This window comes from Lygodium microphyllum, chromosome 20 (assembly GCF_053477565.2).
Source record: "Lygodium microphyllum isolate KBCC chromosome 20, Lygodium_microphyllum_v1.1.10, whole genome shotgun sequence".
Lineage (NCBI taxonomy): Eukaryota > Viridiplantae > Streptophyta > Polypodiopsida > Schizaeales > Lygodiaceae > Lygodium > Lygodium microphyllum.
In genome coordinates, this window is record NC_141154.1 from 86,542,598 (window position 1) to 86,548,597 (window position 6,000).

Below are 6,000 nucleotides of genomic sequence, written 5' to 3' on the forward strand. Positions count from 1 at the left end.
ATTATTCACAAAAGATTTGGGCCTATCTTGTTAAGCAAAAGTTAGAGGTGTTACCCACTTTTCAACGCTTTCTTGTTATAATTGAGAAATAGTCTAGACATAGGCTGAAATATCTATGATTTGACAATGGAGATGAATATGTCTTTAAGGCATTTAAGCAATTTTGTGACAAGAGGGATATTAAGTATCACTTGATTGCCTTGTATACCCCACCCTAGAATGGTATTGCAAAGCACATGAATACGACTATTTAGGAAAGAGTCCATAGTGTCCTTAGTTAGGCAAGCTTACCATAACACATTTAGGTTGAGGTAGTTACTAGTAGTAATGTACATTTGATTAATGGATCCCCATGTACTACTCTTGGTGGTAGAGAAGGATGGTATGGTAAACCTCTATTGTATGCACACTTGTGTGTCTTTGGATGTGAGGCTTTTTACCATTTTCCCAAAGAATAACGCAATAAGCTGGATTTGAGTCTATCAAATGCATCTTTCTTGGATATGGTGATGCAAGTGAGATGGGCTATCACTTTGGGATCCATAGGCTCATAAGGTTATCTACAACCACGATGTCATATTCCATGAGAAAAACCTGCATATAAGAGTAGAGCATGTAGTTGAGATACATAGGGTGATCTTTCAAGGGGAGCCTTATGTTGTAGTACATCCAACCCTAAACAGCCTACAACTGTGCTAATGATGTAATGGCCCAAGATCGGTGTGATTGTTGTGCATGATCATGATGCTAAACAAAGAGGATAGGTTGTATAGGCCCCACATCTAATTTTGAGATACTTTGCTAGAGCTTCACGTTCTCCTAATTGTTTTGATCCTTTTATGAATCATGTCATGGTGATAGATTGTGGTGAGCCCCTTATGGATGAGGCTATGTGTAGTGGTGATAATCACTCTTGGGAGAGGGCCATGTAGTTTGAGTATGATGCACTACAAAAAAAATCATGTAAAGAATTTGGTTCCTTTACCAAATGGAAAACAATAATTGTTGTGCAAGTAGGTGTGTAAGTTGAAGAATACCCCTAATTGCGCCGTATGCCAACATATAACACTAGATTGGTTGCTAAGGATTTTGAGTAGTAGAAGGGTATTGATTTTGATGAGATATTCTCTCTTATGGTCAAGATGAATACCCTACTCTTAGTATTGGCCTTGGTTGCAAAGATGAATTTGGACTTGTACTAGATGGATGTGAAAATGGCTTTTCTTCGTGGGGACTTGCATAAGGATATTTATATACAGTAGTCTAAGGGCTTTGAGAAAAAGGGCAGGGAACACCTAGTGTGCAAGTTGAGGAAGTCTTTATGGAGTTAAGTAAGCACCTAGGGAATGGCATCATAAATTTGATGACTGCATGAATTCACAAGGTTAATCTTGTATGATATGGATCTCTATCTTTACACAAAGAAGGTTCGTGATGTTAGCCTTATCATTTTGGTGCCATATGTTGATGATATAATGATAATTGGGAGTGCTCACCATGATGAGTTGAATGCTTTGAAGACTTGGCTCAAGAAGAGCTTTGAGATGAAGGACACAAGGTATACCTCTCATATACTTGGTATTTGCATTACACACAATTGCTCTAAGGGACTCCTCTACCTATCTCACAAAAGGAGTACATTCATAAATTCCTTGAGTGGTTACATATGCAGGGTGATAAGCCTATTGGCTACCCATTACCTTATCATGTGAATATCAATAAGGAAAATTATCCCTAATCAGATGATGAGAGGGTTGAGATGGCCAAGATTCCATATGCATTTGTAGTGGGTAGCTTGATGTATGCCATGATAGACACTAGATGTGACATACCATTCGCAGTGGGAGTTGTGGTTCATTATATGGCAACATTTGGCAGGTAACATTGGGATGCTGTGAATGGTATCATGAGATACCTTAAGGGTGTTGCATGTATATATATTTGTTATGGTGTCTAGGATACATGCACTGTGGGCTACAAAAGTCCAATTATGTAGGACATGTTGATAGTAGGAAGTCCACCTTTGTCTATGTCTTCACTTTTGCTAGAGGTGTTTTTTCTTGAAATTCCAAGGAATGCATAGCCTTGTCTACTACTAAGGTTGAGTATATTGTAGCCATTGAAGCTTACAAGGAGACTCTATGGTTAGGCCGTCTAGTAGAAGACCTTAGTATGACCATGACTCTTACATCGCATTTGGACTTTATGCGTGCCATTCAATTGGCATGTAATCTAGTCTTTTATGCAAAGACTTAGCACATTGACATATGTTATGACTTCATTAGAGAGGTGATTGAGGGAAGGTGATCGAGCTTGGAGGACTAACTAGAATCCTGTAGATTTACTCACTAAAAGTCTCCTAATGGAATGTTATGCATGCGTAAGGAAGATGATGGTGTAGGATGAGATGATGTCTATTCCTCTCATCATGCTTTACTTAGATGTCCACATTGTACTTTGTCACATTTTTCTTTTTTTATCCACACTAAGGCACCTTTCCCTTTAAGTGCGAGGTTGTTGGGGGATTAAAAGCCACATTTGCCTAGCCGTCTACATTCACTTACACTTATTGGCCACACACTTGTACACTATAGGTAGTAGCTACTCGTCATTGTTACTTCATCCTTTATTCTTTATATAACAATAGAATAAGGGAAGGCATGTCACACATTGTGATCGTTGAAGTTCCCACACACCATCTTGATCTCTCTTGCTTGAACCTCCATAACTGTTGCTTCTGTCTTGCCTCTGCTCGTGCTTCCACTCCTACTCCACCTTTTATATGTTGTAGTCACAGAACTTCATTCAACCATTATTCAACCACTCGCACTGAAATCCTAGGGAGAAGAGGGAGATCTCTAGCCAAGCATTGCATGAGCAAAGCATGTCATTGGCTCAAATCTGACGGGAATATAATCACCTTTTAGGAAAGGAGATGTGGACTACCAAAAGCATGCAAGCTACGTTGGGAAGTTGTGACTAATAAATACTCTAGGTTTTCCATTGCAAGTTGCGCGCAAAAGGTGATATGCTTGAGTTATCTCTTAAAGTTGTATGGAGGGATGTGTTGTAGAGATTTAATAGCAAGATAATTAGAACAATGCTAATTAAATGGGAACTAGAAGTTAAGAGGGTGCCTAACCTGTGGGGACTTGACATTACAAAAAGGCATAAGTTGAAGTCCTTGAAAGAAACTAGTCTTAAAATTGCCACTTGAAGATAGAGTCTTCACATGGAAGATCATCATGGGTGCCAACTTGATAGGGGAAAAACCCAAAGAAATAGGTAAAGTAGATAGGAAATGTCATTGCAAAGAAGGAGAACCTTTGAAGCACCTCTTTTGGGATGGTTGTCTACTACAAGCTTATGGTAGAATATTCTACCTAGACTTGGTGTTCAAGTAGAAAGCTAGGATGATTAGCATTCTACATCTTGGGAAAAATGAAAATGCAAGATTAGTGTAGGGAGTTTGGTTTCCATTTTAAGAATCCTTACCCTTCAAGTTATTTGGGACACTTAACCAATGCTAGTTTTTGAAGGGATTAGAGTAAAAATCCAAGGGGATGAAGATATACAAAGAAAAGTGGTATTGCTTTTAGCATGTAAGCTTGGGGAGCTACAAGAAAAGGACTTGCCTAGGATCTGAGGTTCATAACTTAGCTACGATCCTTAACCTTTATATATGAAAGTATTTTCTTAATATCCTATTTACACTTTCATGAGACTGAAAACTATAAAATAGCTCAACGGTGATTACTTTTTTTATATTCTATTGAGAACAATCATTTTCTTCATATAGCATAATATTTCACATGTTCACTTCTAACATGTTTGTATTTTAGGTGTACTTTGTGGATATCTCACAAATATCATTAGATTGTTTCTAACTTATTCCTATTTTTATTCATGTACTTTCATGTTTTAGTTTGAATCTATAATGGATTACATATAAAGCAATAGGTGTTTCTTTCTAAAGATCCATTGAGAGGAGGCTTATCTTGGCAACCATTGATCATGCAAGTTTGTTGTTAGATTTTAATGCCATTTCAAATCTTCTCAATACGAGACTTTCATGTTGATATGTTCTTATAATTGGAAACTTTGGCAATGGACTCTTTGAAATAGATCACAATGGATGTTTGAAATGGAAGAGAAATGAAGACTATGTTTAAGACTCGAGAGTATAAATTTAAATTTTACTTAAACAATAATGTACAAAAGCTACACAATTGCTTAGTCCTTGTTTAAACAAGATATTGCAATTGCATCTTGATAATTTTGCTATATAAAACTACTTTTAGAGAGCAAATGGACTAGCAAATACAAGTTCACAATTGTGGGTAAGGAATTTTCAACTCATCTGTCAACCAAGCATTTGATTCAAACATCTTGAAATGATCTTCTAGTTTAACTATTCCTTGCACAATATGTATTTGTATATCTATATGGGATTAAGAGAAGGATATTTACATGCTTAACTACTTTTTTAAACATTGTCACACTAGCTTAAACATGCATATCCTCTACATAAAGGTGTTTATGTTTTCAAATAGGATTCTTTTCTAGCCAATTATACCATAAGGTTAATGATCACCCTTTATCTATAGATTTTTGTTGTCTCATAAACTATAAAAGCATTTATGATTTCAAACAAGGCCCATCTCTCATTATCTTTGGACTTTGTGTACATGATATGCTTATCCCCAACATCTTTCTTGTCTCATCACCACATTAAAACCTCAATTACAAACAAATTCTCTATTCCCCCTTACCTATTGCCTCGGACTCAATGTTTCCCAAATGCATGTTACAAATACACCCAGGAAAATTTCACCAAATTTCACATGAAATATTCTAGTCCCATGCCCATTCCCCTTGTTTAAAGCCTCATTCGTTCAACCTACCTGTAGCGTGCCTAATTGAGGAGCCCTCAGTGACACAATTTAGTGGTTCATTGAGTGACTTTTCCGAAGTGATGCTGCCTGATACTCCTTAGAATAACATGGGGTTTGTTGCCTAGGCTCTTTTGATTCCACCCTACAACGAAAGGTTCTGACCATAACCCATAAGGATCGACCTAAATCTAGGTTCCTCATTTGATGTTAAGGTCATCTATCAGCTTCACTAGTGTTGATTCTCAAGCCACTACACTCATAAGTTACCTATTAGCTTAACTAGCATTGGTTTCTAAGTTGATACTAAGGTCACCTATCAGCTTAACTAGCGTCAGTCCCTAAGCCAATAATTTGATACTAGTATCTGGGTCCTTAAGCCACTACATTCATAAGTCAACTTAAATTGAAGCAGATCAATGCCGCACTTGGTTCGTAGTGAGTGAGAAATGAGGGGAAGCAATATGTATCGATTCCTCTATTTGTAGGGTATAGTCTCAACTCCATTCCCCTAAAATGACATTGATCAAGGTCTAAGTTAGCACATTATGTAGTCACACGTTTGGTCACTTCCTAAATCTAGTACCTTGAAGAAAAACTCTTGGCTCACCAAGACCACCCATCTATAGGACAAATTTGGTCAAGGATCTCGTCCTCCCACTTTCCTTGGGGGTTTGTTTAAGTTATCTAATTATCCTAACACTTTTATGTTTGACGTATAAATATAGATTTCTTAATTAATAACTAACACTGGCTCCTTCACATTAATGATGGTCACATACACAAAGATAATATCAAACAATCCTTTGAAAGCAATTGCAAAAATAATATATTCATCTCGGTGCAAAACCAACCCGGTACTCCATCCCTTAATACGGGACTTGTATCCAATCCTAGGCACATGATCCACCAATCCACCCTTATCTAGCATTGGGGCCTTCTAAGAAATCCATTCTAGGTCATGCAAAGGACCAGTTCCTAGAGAAGCATGAGGAATTTACTAGTTAAAGCCCCCTTGGCACCCTCACCTCCTCCCATCCTAAGGGTTCCCTATAGAGAGATATCTCGTATTTGGGGTCGGTCCTAACCTCCAACGTGATCAAATAGC